The 20,714-nt window shown below is 39.9% G+C and overlaps 1 protein-coding gene across 2 annotated transcripts in view; it reads right to left on the reverse strand.

The window, feature by feature from the left end:
• cfap299 (cilia and flagella associated protein 299) overlaps nt 1-20,714 on the reverse strand; it is an 814,201-nt gene that overhangs the window by 129,007 nt on the left and 664,480 nt on the right. The window lies entirely within an intron of this gene.

Genomic DNA, 20,714 nt, shown 5'->3' on the forward strand with positions numbered 1-20,714 from the left:
TTCCACAGAGTAATCAAGTGTTTTAACAATGGTGTTTCTTTAACACCAGTTATTGATTTTGAATCCCATTTATATATAAATTCCTCTGCTAATCTCTCTCCTCACAAGATCACAAGGAAAAGGAATAGAAGCAGACCATTTGGCCCATTGAGTCTGCTCCATGAAACCTCCCTGAGCTAAACTGTTTTCACATCTTGTTCCATGTTCTAGCCTTGTCACCATATCCCATGATACCCTGACTAATTAGATACCTATCAATTTCCTCTTTAAATTCCCCAAACAATCCTGCCTCCACAGTTGCATGTGGCAACGAATTCCACAAATCCACCACCCTCCTATTTTATCCAATAATGGTTGACATTATTTCTCAAAAAACAGGCTTCACTTTTTACCACCATTAAATGGTGACTGCTCTTTGAAACACGTTTGAAAATCCTAAATTCATACAACCTCAATACAGTTTTGAAAAACAAAGCAAATCAAAACTGCAAATCTAAAGTGAAAGAGAAAATACTCAGCATCTGTGAAGAGGGAAATAGAGTAAGTGTTTCAGGTCAATGCGCACACAAATATGATGAGAAGTTTGTTTTCAACTACAGAGCAGTGGGAGAAGGAGGGAGACAAAAGGTGCTGTGGGTAACAGCATGCAAATCAAGTACAACGAATGTTATAGTGGTGTTGGCCTTGGTTGAGAGAGGATGAATATTCAGTGGGTCAGCTAGCATCTGTGGAGAAAGAAAAATGGATGATATGACAGCTTTATTGTCTGAATTAGGAGTGGACATTTCAGAATCAAACTGGAAAAGGTTTTTATATGAAAATTCTGAACTGAATAGAGGTGTGCAGCCAAGTAGTCACCCAATCTGTATTAGGAATGGTCAGTAAAGAGGAGACCAAAGTTTAAGTGAATTGTTACTTCAATTTGATGGACTAAAGTTAAATTTAAACTAAATAGTTGGCAGTGAAGGATCTTGGTGTGTTAAAATATAAAATGTTAGGGACGGGAGAAAGTGATATTAGAGGATGTCTTTTTAATTATTTTATTATCAGAGATACAGTACTGTAACAGGCTCTTCTGTCCCACAAGTCCACACTACTGCAGATTGGAAAGGAGCAGGCATAGAAAACAGAGAATGACAGATGCATTCAGAGCAAAAATGCCAGAAAAAGGGTTAAATTGGACTAGCAAGTCACTTGGTTTTCTTTCTCCAGAAATATTGCCCGACCTGAAGAGTATTTCCAATATTTTTTGTTAGATTTCAGGTTTATCAAGAGTCATGTTCTGTAACTCATGGTCACGGTGTTGTTTTGTTTTTATTCTCTTTCTTTGTTTTCATTTTTAGATCACAGCCAAACAGATCAGTTGTGATTAACAGCCCTTCACCATCCTCCCTCAACTGGCATCATGATCACATCTGTCATTCAAACCACCTTGACCTCTCCCCTGTAAAATTCATTTGCTTTATTTGTTCCAAACTTTCTTCTTCTGCGCTTTGATTTCAAATTTTTCTCCCTTCTTTCACTTTCTCTTCCAACAGATTCCACCTGCCCTGCTTAAAATTTCTTTGCTTTTCCTGTTTTTGCTTCAGCTTTCAAAAGAACTCTTCTTCACCAAATCAGAATTTCGGATTGCTATTTCATTTTTTTCCCCTTGCTCTGTGTTTTTTTTGCTTCTTTACTGATGACATTAACAGACTGCCTGAAAGATCTCCACCTACATGTCAATAAGCACCCATTTTAATGCATGAACAACAATCTAATTATCACGAGGCCTGAAACGTTGGATCTGCATCTTTACCTCTGTTACATAAAGAGCACTGCATGACTTGCTGAGCTTCTCCAGTATTTTTGTGCCAATCTAATTATTATTCTTTGCTAAACAAAAAGATATCCAGTAACTCGTCTTTTATGCACTACGTGTTGGCATATTTCCCACAAAATGGCATCATCACCAATGGGATATTGAATTTCTGACTTCTGGTCACTTGAGATGCAAATGAAGGGTTGGTGAGCAGAGATGTTAAGCTCTGTGGAGCACATTTGCCATCAGTGCTTGCACTGGAGGAGACACACATACTAAAAAGACCATGCTGGTCTCAACTACTTTTAATCACTGGCTGCTTAGAGAATGTCTGTTTCGCACATTTCTACCCTCAGAGGGGATTGCAAATCTTAGTTTGTGCTGGTCACATGATTGCTGGAATTGGGAGTGGTTCCTTTGCATGACCGCTCACCATTCAGTATACATGATGCCTACACACAAAACTCCTTGTACTTTGTGACCTCAAAGAAATTACCTCCTTGTGGGCTTGCAAGAAGCCGTCTCATGCCTAATGTAGTAACAATTCAGCACATATTTCCATGCACCGTCCAATTTGTAGCATTATTTTTACATACAGTATTTGTATCAAAGAATAAATCAATAAATTATATTGCCACTAACAAAGATATTAAATTCAAGTAGATTATAAACACAATTAAAGCAATTTAAGGACATTTTCATTTCTTAAAATTGCCATTTGTGTGGAAAAATATCAATCATTATCATTAAAGTACAAAGCAATCAAATATATCATTTCTATTTCCTCTTATTCAATCTTGGGCTGTCTGATCTTTGACTTTAAAGGGAGAAGTTTCCTTTAATTAATCATAAATCACCTTCTAAAGATTACCATCAAAGGGAAGCAATAAAGCTATTTGCTTTGCCCCTGCAATTCAATACGGACACAATTATAATTACTGGTATTTTGTTACCAGATCTTCCATTTATTTTAAGACTTGTCAAGTGTAATCCTGCATATTTCTTATTTCACAGACTTCAAGCAAAAGTTGTGGAAGTTACAAATATCAGAGATAAACAATCCTGAGAAATAAAAATCTCCAGTGACAAGAAGAATTATTAGACTTTAAATTGAAATACTGTTGATAACTGAAAAGAATACCACGATGATCTAATGCTCTAAAGGAGGTGTTTGGCCAACATAACCCAACTCGAGACATTCTAACTGATAGATTTACTGGTAATTTAGAAATTTGTGACAAAAGCACTTTCTAACTAGTTTCTGGATTATGATAATTTAAGAAACTGTAATTGTTTCTAAATCAATGGCATTTGCAATTTTAGGGAATATCCAGCAACTTATACCTCTGTTTTCCTCATACCTGTGAAATATTGGAATAATTTTCATTACAGTATTAAATAGAAAAACAGGTTGCATTTTTACAAAGATTCACAAACATGTTACCAGGATTAGATGATTTGAATTACAAATATAAGGAGAGCTGGATAGGTTGGTACTTTTCTCTTTGGACCATGGAGACCTTTTTCAAAGCATGAGGAGCAGAGATAAGTTCATTATTCTTTTTTCCCCAGTATAGGAAAACCAAATATAAAAGGCAGTGATTTAAGATTTTAAAGGGACCTGATGGACACCTTCTTCACACAGAGAATGGTGGATTTATGGTGCGAATGCCCAGAGGAAGTGGTAGAGCCAGGGGGAATAGTAATATTTAAAAGATGTTTAGACAATGCACAAAAAGTTTCGAGGGATATGGAGTGAATTCAGGCAAAAGGATGGCACGGGCAAGTTGGGCCAAAAGTGCGGTTTTGTGCTGCGAACTATATGGCTCTCAAGGAAATGGTTTTCATGTTTTGAAAAGGAACTGACAAGCGCATGAGAGCAAAGGTAATAGAAAATTATGCTGACTGAGAGATAATACAGTTGGAGTGGAAGGAGACTTGTTTGAATGATAGGCCTCGGCCTCGGCACAGCTTGTTGAATTAGTTCAAATCCTTGCATAATGAACATCAGTGTAGAAATCCAGGATCTTTGAAGATAGATTGTGGTTACCATGCAGATATTGGGTATACGGGAGGTTATGGAACTGGCAATCCAGAGACCTAAACCAAAAATCTAGACACACAAGTTCAAACCCCCAATAGCAGATTTTGAATTAAATAGTTAAAAATTCAGAATTTGGAAAGCAACAATTTGTCCAAGTGACTGTGATGGTCAAAACCTCCAGACTGTTGTAAAAATTCAAATGGTTCCCAAATCCACTTCAGAGGAAATTTATCATCTTCATCTGTCCGATAGGTGACTCCAGACCTGCTCCATGTGGTTGACCTCAAAATGGAATTCAGATCTCTGGTACATGACTGCTCCAAGGCAACAGTGAAGTCAGGACTAATAGGTGACTGTGAAAAAGTCCAGGTTTCATGAGCAAGTTGAAGAAGGGTGAGAGATCTGAATTCTGGAGCTGAAGTAAGAATGATGGACCTTGACATCCAAGGAAGTATTTGTGTGTATGTGATATCAACAGGGTCAGTGTCATGGGAGCCATGCCCCCCCACCAAATGAGTTCTCATGCCCTGCCCACCCCTCAGTCGATGTTGCCACTGCTACGCCCCCACCCCCTCGATCCAATGCTGACGCCACTGAAAAAAATCAATGCCCCCCTCCCCCGCATTACCCTAGTGCCCTTCGATTAGATTTGTTTGGTCACTGACTCTGGGTATCAAGTAGCACTGGTAAACCAATCCAGTTGTTGAAATTGTACCTTACACAAAAGAAGGTAGCTGTAGTTGTTGGAAGTCAGCTGTCATCAGTGAGGACCTGCTGGGTTTTCTTCCGGCTACAGCTTCATCAATTACATTTATTTTATCATGAGCTCAGAAATGGGGATGATCATTGACAATTTTAAATAAACTAGTATTTGTATAATCATTTGCTTTATCTTATTACCATATATGACGTGATCATGTAAACATCTTCAAAACATACTGGGGGTTAGTAATTGGGCGGCATGGGCTCATAAGTCTAAATAAAATTTAAACTTAAAATAAATGTAAACTCTAACCTAGGATCAAGGATGTAAATACTGCTATAATTTTAGGAGAATTCATTGAGATCTTCTTCAGGTTACAGCAATTCTCGAGCTTATGGTCAACAATGAAAAATAATTGTAGGAATTGTTACAAGAAAGCTATGTGTCTATTTTCAATGTGGGTGCAACTCCATTACAGCACGAGCCACCCAGGTTTGAATCCAATGCTGTTTGTTAGGAGTTTGTACATTCTTCTCTTGACTGTGTGGGTTTCCTCCTGGTGCTCTGGTTCCCTCCCACGTTCCAAAAATGTACATGGTTTGTAAGTTAATTGGTGTATTTGGGTAGCATGGGCTCGTGGGCGGAAGGGTCTGTTACTGAGTTGTTTCTCAAAATGTAAATTTGAAGCGCCACTAGGAGGCACTGTCAAAACTTTGAAGACTTTGGTAATGATTGAATGTAGACCGAGGATTTTGATTGAATTTTTCCCGCCTTTTGTAAACAGGCATACTTGGGCAATTTTCCACATTAGTGGGTAGATAATAACGATATAGCTATATTGGAAGCACACCAAGTTCTTGTATCACAGGTCATCAGTACAGTATTACTGCTCAGATGTTATCTGGATTCATAGGCTTTGCTATTTCCATCTATTACACTCAGCCATTTCTTTTTTTTTTTCTTTTTTTTAAATTGTTTATTTTTCACACCATAAATCACATTAGCCATGATATACACTTTTTCTTTTTCACACATATACAGTGACTTTTTCTCCCCCCCCTCCCTCCTCCCAAGCCACCCCCCCACCCCCCCCTCCTCTCATCCATTTTAGGTATACAATCTAGGTTGCATTAAGCCAGTCAGACAATGTGGGTCATTCAACAAAAATACACCAGAAATTCTACTGAGTCCATTCTTTTCTTTCCTTCTCCTGTGTAATATGGAGTGCATCAATTCAGTTGATATATGACACAAGACTGGTGGCCTCCCACATCCTAAATTTTAATGGGCTTGGTTCCAAATACTTGACCTTAGCACTTATTATGGACTGAGGCTGGAGATATTCTGTGATCCTCCTCTCATTGTCTATCCCCATTCACAACATAATATGGCCAAAGTGCAGAGGTTTGAGCTGTTGGTTGGGAGTTGCTCATCTGTCTATTACGACCTATTTTGGTTGCTTGGCAAACGTGTAATCCAGTAGTGCAGCCTCACCAGTCCGGCTTCTCACTTTCAGTTATGCTTCCTGCTGTTCTTGTTGTGCCCTTTTTCACCCCACAATGAACTAGGCTTAAGGGTTGGCTCCAAGGGGGGGCATCCACAGATATTGTCCCCCCAAAATAAGGCACTGTGCACCTAGCTTGATGCACGCTAGTGACTCTCCCAGCAATAAAAGCAGCATTTTCACCTGCTAGATCAGAGGGATGGAGGACTATAACATTCATCGGCAGGTAGGTACCAGCATCCACCTCCATCTCGCTAAACGATTTTATGAGCATCTGCCCATCCCAATTACGCTAATGCCCCCCTCTAACACCCGTTCTGGCTCCGACCCTGCCAGGCTTGGTGGCAATGATGGAGTCAAGAAATATGGCAAGTCTCGAGTTTCCAAATTGTGATGTATAATATGGAAGGCCACTTTACTGGTCAGTCAGGAAAAGAGGTTGTAGGTCACTTCCCCACCACCCCATTCCATTTCGTTGAATGTCAGACTTGCCTACAGCAGATACCATCTTATGGTTAGTAACCTGAAGTCACTTTACAATTGGTCCACCTGGAGTCACATGAATCAGTAGCTGAGTCAGTCCCCAGATGCCGGGTGTAAATCCTGGCCAGGTGTTCCAGCCACTCTCTCTCTTATTTGTCTTCTTGCTGATGTAACTACCTGAGCAGCTTCAGGCTGAGGGTCACGAACGGTGCTGGAGAACCAACTCATTGTGAGGTGCTTTTTCGCACCTGAATGGGAACCATCAAGGGTCATCTGATCTAATTTGTACATATTGAATATACTCATGTAATAGTTGATGCCAGGCAATAATCGACCCCCCCTTTTTTCCCCCAAATCACTTGTTATCTTTATAACCTGTGTAAAAGTCAACCCCCTATTTTTGGCCTGAACTGTCCACCTATCTGAGCTTCCACCACCCCAACCATGAACTCACGCCCTGACTGCCTACCCACCTGACCTTCGATGTCCTGACCATGGATCATCACCCCTGTGGGCTGCCCACAAGAGTTCCCAACCGCCCGACCACCAGAGCTCCCGATACCCCAACTACAGACACTTGCCCAGGCTGCCTGCCCACCAGAGCTCCCAATGTCCTCCAATTTGCGGGCGGTCTGTCGTTTGGCAGTGTGTGAGGCTATAGAGTCATGTTGGTGTGGAAATGATGTGTGAAATTAAAATGGTCAGCTATTAGGACAGGGTTGGTGCCAGAACAAGTCTTAATGGGGGTGGGGAGTGTATTAGGGTAATCAACAGGGGGCACAATCTGACACTCAAAATCTCACTCAGTGGTGGGGGGGGGTGGAGGTGCCTACCTGCCTACCATGAATCACTGCCATCCATCCAACATAGCAGACAAACATGTTGCTTATATTGCGTGGAGAGTCTCTAGCGTCTAGTGTCACTGGTGCTGTGGGTGGGGTGGTTACAATACCCCATTTGGGAGACAATGCCCACCAATGCCCCCCTCCCTTCTCACCGAATCTGCCCTGGGAGGTCCCTATTTTCGCAGTGGATAGCGTGAAGATGCTTAAAGAAATGAACTGATCACTTACTTCAGTTGCAGTATTACCATAATGCTGAGAAATTACTTAGTCACCGAATAGGAAGACAGTTAAACTGCTCCCAAACATTTAACTCCCACAAACACTCAGGGATTGGTATGCCTTGTCCTTACAGGCTATGCTCCAGTCTCTTCAGTATGATCGCCAGGTACGCCTTGTACCACCCATAAGCAAACCCACCGGAAGGGAATGACACAGGAATATAATGGCAGAATAGGTTAGCCCTGGAAGTCCTCAACATTGAATGCATGGTGTCATTTCATCAGGCCAGACTTGACCAAGGAAATCTCCCCCCGATTCCTTCCTCAACTGATGAAGATGATTCGACCCTTCCCAATGTCGAACAACACTTGGGAGAAACACTGTATATAACCAAAGGGGCAGAATAGACTTTGGCTCGTAGACTTCAATGCTCATTACTAAGCATGGTCTGGTTGAACTAGCACGTAACCGAATCTGCTCAATCCCAAAGAACATTGTTGCCAGATGAGGTCAGCGGTAGGATGTGAATGAACCAGCACTACGGGGATAAACATGCTTGACCTTGTCCAAACTAATCAAATGACATTTTTTGAGGATTCACTATTTTCTAATATTTCCAGCTGTCTCTGGTACACATTTTTCCATCATGAATCAGTTGATAATGCCACCCATGGAGCCAATTACTTGCAGCTTGACATAACTAGATGTACTTCGACTCCAGTGTCTATACTATTAAACATATAATGTATTCATTCCAAACTTAAACTGATAAGACACACAATAAGACACACAACTGATTACCGATCATATCTGAAAACTTATATTTGAATCTAAGTTTTGAATCTGTAAATATGAGGTATAGACACAACTGCTATAATTGTTTTCCTAAACAACGGCTCAGAACTTAATCGAAATAGATCATTTTCACATTAGGTTGAGTAAATTGAAGACCAGTAAAAATTAATAAGCATATTGACAATATTTAGAACTAGTAATACATATACATCTCAAAACACGTTATTAAGGTAGAAATGGTATGGCTGGAGGATACATATTTGGGTGCAGAAAATAGACTGATATCTGCAGCTGATTTTTATTTATATTTGTAATTTTGTGCTCTCAAAAGAGACTAACAATAACAGACAGTGATTTTACTGCAGGCATTTGTTTGCTATTTAATATATTGGACAAGCGAAAAACCCCACAATAATATGAAATGTTGATGACCACATTATCTATATTATTAATGAATAATAAATGAATAATGATATCTTGCATTAATAATTATAGAAATCTATCTTCTTACCTCTTTCAATCTGTAAACAAACAGAACAGTTCTGGCTAATCTCATCCAACTGCTTGTGTAGGTGTGGAAATAAATTCAATTTATCACTGCCATATGACAGTTTCCAGACTCCAAACAAATTTAGTCTGGTATCAAATTCAACCCTGCTACTCCAAAATCAAGGCAATGTAAATATTTTTAGCACATTCTCGCTGGTCAACCCTGCTTTGTGAAGTGGAAACATACTGATAATGTATAAGGAAACTAAATATTAGTGGTGACAGCTTGTGAGATACCAGATACGCTTCTGTACATCCAACAGAGTCTTATCCCTTTTTTCAAAAAAATCTTGTGTTGGATGCAAAAATATATTTGGAAAAAAAAACAGGATTTCAGTTTTCCTGCTCTTTGAAGTTCAGAGAAAGGATATTATTCTGAAGAAGAAATCTAGCTGCACCACCTTCATGAAATAATGCAAGAAGTTCACCAAAGTGGAAAATGTTCCGTTATCGCAGTGTGAAGTTATCGTAATATTTTATCAGTTCAATCAGGCAGATTCCTAAGACAGGTTCTTACTTCCTTCACCTGCCTTAGGAAAGAACTGGAAGCATTTGATAACAGTCTGAAAGGACTGAAACGTGAAAGATTTCCAGACAAAAAATGATACATTAATCATTTCATTTTTCATATGAATCTTCCTCAATGCAGATTAAAATTCCTATGACATGAATTTACAGATAATTGCATGTTCAACGTGACATATGTGTAAATTCAATGTGAAAACTGTAGAGCACAACAGCAATAAAACAGACCCTTCAGCCCATTTAGTCCATGTCAAACTATATTTCCAGCTTGACCCATTGACCTGTATCAGGATCGAGACCCTCCATATACCTCCCTTCCATGAACCTATCCAAATCTCTCTTAAATGTTGAAATTGAACCTGTATCCACCACCTCTGCTGGCAGCTCGATCCACAATCTCACCACCTTCTAAGAAGTTCCCCTATATGTTCCCTTAAACAGTTCACCTTTCATTGCTAATCCATGTCCTATTGTTCCTGTCTCTCCCAAACTTAGTGAAAAAAGTATACTTGCGTTTACTTTATCTATAACCTTCATCATTTTGTAAACCCCTATCGAATTTCCTTCATTCTCCAACACCCCAGGGAATAAAATCCTAACCTGATAATCTTTCCCTGTAAATCAGATCTTCAATCCTAGCAACATTCTTGTAAATCTCCTTTGCAGTTTTTCATTCTTATTGATGTCTTTTGTGTAGTTATATGACCAACTGCACACAATAAACCAAATTTGGCCTCACTAATTTCTTATACATCAACATAACATCCCAATTCCCATATTTAATACTTTGATTTATGAAGACCAATGTGATTTTACCACTCTATCTACCTGTGATGTGACTTTCAAGGAATTGCATCTGTATTCCCAAATCCCTCTGCTCTACTGCATTCCACAATGCCCTACTGTTTACTGCATATATCCTACCCTGATTTGTCGTTCCAAAGTGCAATACCTCACACTTGTCCTGATTAATCTCTATCTGCTACTTTGCCACCAATTTTCCCAGCTGATCCAGATCTCACTGCAAGCTTTCAAAGCCTTCCTCGCTGCTCACTACACCCCCAATCTGAGTGTCAACTGCAAATTTGCTGATCCAATTCTCAGCACATATTCCTGAAGCATACCACTGGCCTCCAGTCAGAGAGACAATCAACTACTACCACTCTCTCGTTTATGCCACAAAGCCAATATTTAATATAACTTGCTACCTCATCCTGAATACTGAGCGACAGAATCTTCTTGACCAACCTCCCATGCAGGACCTTGTCAAAGGGCTGACTAAAGTCCATGTAGACTGTATCCACTGCCTTCTTCCTGGTAACCTCCTTAAAAAAAACTCTAAGATTGGTTAGACATGACCTACCATGCACAAAGCCATGTTAACTCTCGCTAATCAGTCCCTATCTATCCGTGTAACTACATATATATCCAGGCTCATAAGACACCTTCCAATAACTTATCCTTCTGCTGCTGTTAGGCTCACTGGCCTATAATTTCTCAAATTATTCATAGAACCTTTCCTGCACAATCTAATCCTCCGGCACCTCAACCATGGCTAAGGACACTTCAAATACTTCTGCTAGGGGCACTGCAATCTCTAATACTCACCTCCCTCAAGATCCAAGGAAATAACTTTTCAGATCATGAGGATTTATCCATGCTTATTTGGCTCCAGACAGCAAACACCTACTCCTCCACAAATGGTACAGGGCCCAATGATTTCACTGCTGTTTTGCCTCACATTTGTAAACTCTATGTTTGTCCTGAGTAAATACAGATGCAAAATCTCCTTTTGTATCTCCCCCATTGCTTTTGGCTTCATGCATAGATGACCATTTTATCTTCAATAAGATTAGTTTTGTCCCTTGCTATCCTTTTGCTCAAATATATCTGTAGAAGCCCTTGGGATTTCCCTTCACCTTGCCTGCTAGAACCACCTGATGTCCTCTGGTAGACCTCCTGATTTTGGTCATGTGTCCTCATGCTTTCCTTATCCTCCTGAAGTACCTCATTTGTTCTGTGCTGCCTATACCTGTGATGCACCCACTTCTTAAGCAGGTCCTCAGTATCTCTCAAAAACCAAAGTTCCCTGTACATGTTAGCCTTACCTTTAATTTAATTCTGACTGGAACATACAAACACTGTTCTCTCAAAATTTGACCTTTGAAGGCCTCCCACTTTCAAAGCAGACTTGTGCCCAGAAAACAACCTGTTCCAATCCACCCTTGGGAGAAATATTTAGATTCCATCAGAATTGGATTTTCTCCAATTTGGAATTTTAATATGAGGATTAGATTGACCCTTTTCCAGAATTATCTTGAAACTAATGGCTTTATGATCAGTGAATATAAAGTAGTCCCTCATACACACTTTTGACATTTTCCCTGGCTCGTTCTCTCATTGGAGATCGACTATTGCACTCTCTTTAGTTTGCATCTCCTATGTGCTCTTGTGGAGACTGATCGTTCTGCCACGTGGCCTTTGAGAATAATACCCATATCTGTTATTAAAAATGGAACCTGCTAATTCTGGCATGCACAAATATTATTTAGTAAGAGATAGGACTCTCAGGATGTTTTATCATGATGGCACGGTTAGCGTAGCAATTAGCGCAATGCTATTACAGCTCAAATCCGGCTGTAAGGAGTGTGTACATTCTCCTCATGTCTGCGTGCCTTTTCTCCGGGCACTCAGGTTTCCTCCCACCTTTCAAAACATATGGCAATTATAGGTTCGTTGGGGTATTTGTGCGGCATGGGTTCCTGAGCCAGAAGGGCCTGTTACTGTGCTGTATGTGTACATTTAAAATGTAAAAAATGATCGGGTGAAACTGAGATGTAATAAAAGAATCAGTTATCAAAACAAAACAAAAAGCTTTTGCCAAAGTGTAAGAAAACTTCTTTTGCACAAATATTGTGTCAACTCATACATGAATTCAAGCATGTATTTTGATTAAACTGACAGTTAATGTTTAGATTACATTGGAACATAATGTTTTGGCCACATTGAAGTTGTTTGGTTGCTCATCCAACTGTGTACTTTACTGAAGTTTGTTGAATTAGTTTGCTTGCATTGCAATTTGTGCTTCTGAATCTTCCCCGTATGTTATGGAACCAGTGAAGTATCAGCCAAGTTTTTTGTTAATATGTGGGTTTTTTGGAGTTTGTCATTAACATTATAACATTTTGTATGATTAGTTCCTCTTAATGAAGATTCAAAATATGACAACAAAAAATCTCCTCAACCACCAAATTGGGCCGTAAAGAAAACGGAACAGGAACGGCCATTCATTTGTGTGTGTTTTGGATGAAAATCTTACCTAAATCGGCAATAGTTGAATAGTGTCAAAAATCAATGGGAAAAATTAGCCTTGGTCTTGTGTATTTCAACTGAAGCTGTTGCTATTTGTGGATGTCCTATCATGTCGTAAGATCCTTAAATCCTTCATGAAAACTTTGACATGCACCAAACCATTAGGGAACAAAGGAGAAAATAATTTATCACACAGACTTTTCATGTCCTTCATTCAAAATATACACCTTATGATGGTCATTTCAAACCCAGTCCATAGAGTGGGACATAGACTATTGGATGATGCATCACTGCAGAGGTATAAATGTTTTTCATGGGATGAATTTTAAAACTATACAAATGGTTGGGTTCAGACTAAGATTATCATGCAGGCTAATTTATGAATTAAGATCTGTATTGTGAATTATAATAAGAATTGAACTTCATTTAATGGTTCAAGATTTAATATATTCTGTGCAGGTTTATTGCTTGAAACTGGAATAGTTACCAATAGCCCCTTTTCCACTGGCATCCCAGTTAATTGGCTGTGCAGTGTCCTGGGATAGGAAGCACTTTGTGCCATTTCCACTGGGACACTAATTGCTTTTCCACTGAACACGCTCATACCCAGGGATTGGAGTGTTCTACCTTCAACTGGAAATGGGTGACTTTCTGCTGTCCTTTTTCCACTGGTTTTAAACGGTGTGCCAACGTCAGCAAACACCGGGGATATGAATAGGGGTAGAGACCATCAATCCCTGGCCTGAAATGGTGTCTTTTGACACCAGCATTCAGACAGTATTTCTTTTCCACTGGATCCTGTCCCAGTAAATTCCCAGTTAATTCCTGGAACAGGGTGCCAGTGGAAAAGGGGCTAAAATGACCTAGAAAGCAATCAAGATGCAGAAGCCTGTGAATTTTTTTTTTAATAGAGAACTTTTTTTGCAGTATTATTTCCTTTCCAGGCACTTTGCTTTTTTCCCCTGTCCCCTCACTTCTTTCAACAATGCCATGAAAAGAATACACTATTTTCCAATTCTGACAAAGAATTCAAATGTGAAACATTTACTTGCTGTAAATGTTTGTACTTAGTGGGACACTTCTTCTGTACTTCAATATATTTTTCAGCCAATTGTATCAAGTGATAGGCTTATTTAAAGAGCAGCTAGAATGTTGGATGTGGAGACCTTGATCACTATTTTTGTATTGAGACTGACTGAACAAGCAATGTTCATTCACAAATCTGGCAGAAAAGAACCACAAATAAAACCTGATAATTCAAATATGCACACGCTGGACATCTGAATGTAACACAGAAAATGCTCAGTGATAATGAAACATCTTCAGAGAGGGGATAGAAATCATGTTTAGTCATTTACTTGAAACCTCAACTCTTTTTGCCTTTAGAGAGATACTGCCTGTCTAATTCCTCAGTTCCTCTTTTTGTTTTCCCTGTGTGGCTAGGAGAGAAAAAAAAACTCCTCCAAATTCTGCACTAAGTTCCAGGATGGCTGCTGTCTCTCCAGATCAAGCTCTCCAAGCATTGCCACCCATCTCTTTGTGCGGATTCTTGCGAAGAGTTGGGAGAAGATATTCAATCAATTTGTTCATGTTCTAAAACTGGCAAGCAACCTCAAGAATGTAACCTCTCCCACATAGAAACTTCAACTACCTTGAAGGTGAAGGCTGCTGCAATTCACTTCCGAACTGATTCTTAAATTAATCTCAGAGATAAAGCAAAAAAAATTCAAGTTCATCACCTTGAAATGAAACTCATTGTATAATTGTAAAGAAATGCAGATTCAAAAGTGTTACAGATTTAAATTAAAACTCACATATTACCATACAATACTCAAAAGTGCTGGAGAAACTCAGCAAGGCATGGATCATCGATAGGAAGTATTGGGCAAACAGTGTTTCAGAAGGGCTAATGTCTGAAAAAAACATTGATTGCCTTTTATTTCCTATGGATGCCTTGTAACCTGCTGAGCTTCTCCAGCACCCTCATGCATTGTATTAGACCTCAGTATATGCAGGTTTTACTGTTTAACACTGGTATTACCACGTCACCTCATGTTTTCTTTGCTTTCCCTCCATTCATCATCTTGCCTCTTCTCAGAGACCATGAACACTGGGTTCCCCGTTATAAACCACCAATGAAACTCCACAGTGCCCATCCTGAGATATCCTTCCTGGAACAATACCAGACTGTTACAAAGTTCAGAGCCAACTTTCCAAATTGTAGTCCTGGAGCAAGTTCCAAAATCACCAAGGAGAAAGAAGAGTCACACTGACACAAAAACGTCCTTTTCAGATGATTATTTTTCTCCCCTTTGCCATGAAAAACACCTCTTAAAGTCAGGAATAATTCATGTTGGTGGAGTCAAGGATCAAAATGATGTGAGTGAGAATTGTCATTGGGGCTTTATTCCCAGAATTTACTAAGTACATTAATATAAAAGCAGAACCATTAAAGATATTCAAAGTACAGTTAGTTGTGAGGCTCTAGGAATTAAAATGATCTGAACCCTTCTGTGATTGTTCAGCTGTATTTTTTACAGCGTTTTCTATTTCATTGCTCTCTTTTTACCAAGAACATTTCTCTTTGATTGCTGTTCTGTGCATCAAGATCAGTCACCACTGTTACTTCTCATCAGTTGCTGCTGCTTTGGTGGAGATGAAGTCGCTGTCTGTGGCTAATCTATGGATTATCAGGTCAGCTGGATAAACGGATGCATTTCTCACTTGTGTTTGCAGCAAGAATGCATACAGTTTCCACTGTAGTGGTAGAATTTAGTTCTTATGCAGCGCTGGAAGAGAATTACTGTGTAGCCGATAACCAACGTACAGCAAAGCCCCAGGTATCCGGCACCTTTGGGGGGCATTGATAGATGCTGGATAAGTGTATTTTCTGGTTGCTTGAGACCTACTTTTACAATTCCTAACTAATACCCCTATATTAAAAAGTAAGCAGCTTAAAAGACAAAAATGCAATACTGTATTTACACTGAACAAACTTCACTTGCATGAATATAAAAACCTTGAAACATTTTACTTTATTTTTCAGTCACATTCTTTGAAATCATTTCACCGTTGCTGAATTGTTTCTGACATCTCCATGGTTCCTCCTCCACCACAGAGATGCCCGAAAGACGAACAATAACATTATAGAAAATTATCACCACCCCAATGCCACCGCCCCCACCCCCGCCTCCACAATTTTACAGATAAAGTATCTGACTGGGACAATCCTTACAAAGCAGGGATAAGGAGACACTTTAGAGAGTAACCTCAATGGTAAACGGCATCAACCAACTCTTCATCCAGAGGTGACGCAATTGCAGTTTCACATAAAGTTTCAAACTTTATTCAAACAGCTTCTGCGGGTTGCACTGAGGCCCTCCGCCGGCTGAACATTTGCTCCCATCTTCACCAAACTGAGAGAACATTGACTTTCAGAATTTGAAATGTATTTTTTATTTTATTGTTATTACCAGCGACTTATTTATTTTCCTTTTCCCCTTTTTTTTTGCCAGCTGCTTGAATTCTGAATACCAGGGATTTTATTGTATCTGGCAATCAATCTACTAGTGAATTATTTATTTGATCAGTTTTGACAGAAAGGATATTTACCCCATCTCTATGAACAATGAACAGTGCATATGATGGCTTTCCCTTACATTGGGATGAAAGAACTGGATTTAATTTTTGATTCTTGGCAGTCTGGAGAGGTGAAAGTGATGCCGAAAGCGTCCATAGAAGATAAGGATATATCACTGACATTTCAGCCCTGAGCCCTTCTTTAAGGTTTGGAGACCTTCAGATATTAGACAGCAGAATAATACACTTCCTTCCAGAATATCTTTAAAAAAAAAATATTTTATTTACACATATATAACATATTTTTTTAAACTTATCACATTGTTACAGAGTTATTGATTAAATACATGTTGATTTATACATGTTGCTATAATTTTTATTTTGTTTTTAAATGCTAACAGTACAGCATGGTAGAAGGCCCTTCTGGCCCATAAACCTCATGAGGCTCAATTACATCCCATGAACCTACAAATCCCGTATGTTTTTCGAGGGTGGGAGGATACCAGAGTAACCGGAGAAAACCCACAAAGGTCACGGGAAGAACATAAAAAACTACTTACAGTGGAACCTTTAAAATATATTTTTTAAACTTTCCTTCCCCCCCCCACCCCCTCCACTAGCTCCACTCCAGATAGTGAACTGTGGGCAATGCCGGAGAGTTGTTTGTGAGGTGCGTGCAGGCATAGTGTTGGGAGCTGTGAATTGTGTGTTTGGGAATCATTGTCTCCAGTGTACCGGTAGTTAAGAGCTGTAACTGCATTATATCAAGGAGTGGTGGCGAACATTTGGTGGAAGAAGTAAAACATGAAAGTTTGCAGATACCGTGGTTGAAGTAAAAATACAATGCTGGAGAAATTCAGCTGGTCAAACAGTATATGTAGCAAAAATAAAGTTATGTCATATGTGATAACTTAACTATAAAGCATTTTTAAAAAATCTCTAAGTGGTTGCGTCGAAAATAATTGAGAGAGAGAGCAAGAGAGAGAAAGCGAGAGAGAGAGAGAGCGAGAGCTTTTGTGTCTTTTATCCCTGTTGAGACTCCCCTACGAATGAAAATAAAAACCATTGTTTAGTCAGCCTGTGTTCAGCCTCATTTCTTTTAGGACTCATCAAACTTGTTTCTTCACACACCACACTCTTCTTTGTCTTAAACAGTGACCTTTTATGAAGGTGCCTTCTATGGACAATTTGACCATCAGAACAAGGAAGAACCACTGCTCACCCCCACATCCCCTGATGACTCATCATCTGAGGATGATGTGCAGGCTGCCTTCAGGAGAGTGAATCCAAGAAAAACATTTGGTCTGGATAGAGTACACGGCTGAGAAGTACTGTGCTGACCAACTGGCTAGTGTATTTACGGATATACAGGTGTGGAGTGCTGCCAGAGCTCACCGGAACGGTGCTCTGGATGTGGAGTGCTGCCAGAGCTCACCGGAATGGTGCTCCGGATGTGGAGTGCTGCCAGAGCTCACCGGAACGGTGCTCTGGATGTGGAGTGCTGCCAGAGCTCACTGGAACAGTGCTCTGGATGTGGAGTGCTGCCAGAGTTCACCAGAACGGTGCTCCTGCACCTCATCAGGTCGCTCCTGCACTTCATGGACCCATTCAGGATAGCAGCCCATGGAACCCCCCCCCCCCACCCAACTCCCCAGCTGAGCACTATTCTGGACATACTGGACAAACCCGTTTCTTCCTAGTCCTACAGTTCATTGTCAATTATACAATGCCAAATACGAAATGATAGCCACCAAGGCTAGGTCTTGCAAGACCTCTGTCACCATTTTTGGTGAGCTCCTGCATCTAAAAAAACCTGACTGTGACAGATTTTCATTGAAATGTTTATTAGGAACAATATAACACAATTAGAACTCTTCAAAATCACTATCATCATCTGCAAAAAATGTCACAAAAACCCTTTGAAATCACTCTCCCTGTCACTGTCTGAAGTAAAGATGGCAGCAAGCACATCCATACTTTCACTGTTTAAACAATCATCATATGGGTCCCACTCTGTATCTGATGAGGCGGTTTCAGCTTTGTCATCAGTGTCCCACAATAAATGAGCTTCCATGCCATCAATTGCACAAGAGATACCGCACTTTTCGAACGATTTTATCATAGTCTCTAACTTGTCCCATGCCTTGAGCACGAAGTTACACAGAATATCAAGTGATGCACCATGTATTGCTCCACCTTTGGTAAACAACTTTTCTGCACTTGACATCCATGTATTCCATTCCTCACACACAAGGTCTTTGAATGGCTTGTTCAAGCAAACATCGAGTGGTTGCAATATAGACGTCAAACCACCCGGGATAACCACCATGTAAGTATTATTTAATGCTAATCTACTTTTAGTCTTCTCAGTTATTTGGCAATGAAACATATCCCAGACCAGCAAACTCTGTTCTTTGCGTAAACTGTCTGTCCGCCTGTTCCACACATTGTCTATCCATAGTTTTACACCATATTCATCTATCCATCCTTTCTCATGAAAATGTACAAAAATATCTGCATGGAATTTCATTTTCAGTTAAATTTTGTGTTTCACGATTACATCGGATCTCAACTTTGTCCCGTTGGCCATGCACGATAACACTACGGTAAACCTGGTCCTTTCGTGCTCTGTACTTCTGGTTTGCACAGTTTTAACATCTTGCTATTCCACTGTTCTATTTATTACCTATCATGTCAAAATTCATGGGGTTTTGTCCATGTTTCTGATATTTGCCAATGTGTTTCTGCCAGTTACGTATAAGAAACTGGTGAAAACTTACGATCAAGATCTTTTGGTAGTTTCTGGGCAATTTTAATTTCTTTTGGCATAATACCTGAATTTTCCTCTTCATTAAAACGATTGCACCAGCCAAATGTAGCCTTAAAATTATCAGGGTGCGACTTGGCCCACTTCAGTGCAAATGTTCCTATTTATTTTGGGTGACTATGTAGTAATCTTGCCTCTGTTCATGTACCCATTCTGCAACGTGATTTTCCAACTCTGGCCAATGAGTGATTCCTTTTCTCAAAGAAAATTGCCTTTGTGGTTTGTTTCTTAAAGTCTCTTCTTTCTTCCTTCAATCTCTTACCAACTTCTTATGCACGTCAAATTTTTTTTGCAGCAGTTGTTGGCTTTCTTGACCATTTCTATAATTTTCAACTTAAAGCCCGTTTCATATTTTCATTGCATGCTCTGTGGTGTCGATGGACCCTCCACAATAGCAATCACCCCCAGCAAACATCCAGCAGATTAATCCGTTTGATCTATGGGTGTCAACGTATGCACCAGGCAACGGCCCATCTCAGGCATCGCGAGCGTTGGGGGTCAACTTATATGCTGGTCAACAGGGCACCTCAGGCAGCCATAAAATTGGGGTCAATGTATATGCCAGATATATCATAAAACCCTTAAAAAGTGGGGTTGACATACACCAGTCGACTTATTTGCCGAAATACATGGTATGACAATAACACCATGGACAAATCTGCTAGGATGTTGATTAAAAAGGGGTGATGAGTCAGCATACAGGAGGGAGATTGGAAACTTAGCTGAATCGTGTACTAACAACAATCCCTCACTCAATATCACAAAGATCATAGTATCATAGAAATATAGAACATTACAGCACAGAAATAGGCCCCTTCAGCCCTTCTAGTCTGTGCTGAACCCTATGTTTTGCCAAGACCCACTGACCTGCACCCAGTCCATTACCGTCCATATCCTTCCCATCCATGTACCTGTCCAAATTCTTCTTAAATGTTAAAATTGAGCCCACATTCACCACTTCAGCCTGGCAGCACATTCAATATTCCCACCACTCTCTGTGTGAAGAAGGTCCCCCTCACATTTCCACTAAACTTTTCCCTTTTCACCCTTAACCCAGGTCCTCTGGTTTGTATCTTATCTACCCCCAGTGGACAAAGCCCATCTACATTTACTCTATCTATCCCCCTCATAATTTTAAATACCTCTATCAAATCTCCCTACATTCTTCTACACTCCAGGGATAAAGTCCTAACCTTTTTAACCTTTCCCTGTGATTCAGTTCCTGAAGTCCAGGCTATATCCTAGTCAATCTTCTCTGCACATTTTTTTCTGCCTTGTTATCATCTTTCCTGTAGTTAGGTGACCAAAACTGCACACAATACTCCAAATTTGCCCTCACCAATGTCTTTATACAACCTTACCATAACATCCTAACTCCTATCAATAATTTGATTTATGAAGGCCAATATCTCTTTACAACCCTATCCAACTTGACACCAAATCTGAGGAATTATATATCTGTATTTCCAGATCCATGTGTTCTACAGCACTCCTCAGTGCCCTAGCATCTACCATGTGTGTCCTTTCT

This window comes from Narcine bancroftii, chromosome 3, assembly GCF_036971445.1.
Source record: "Narcine bancroftii isolate sNarBan1 chromosome 3, sNarBan1.hap1, whole genome shotgun sequence".
NCBI classification, from domain to species: Eukaryota; Metazoa; Chordata; class Chondrichthyes; order Torpediniformes; family Narcinidae; genus Narcine; species Narcine bancroftii.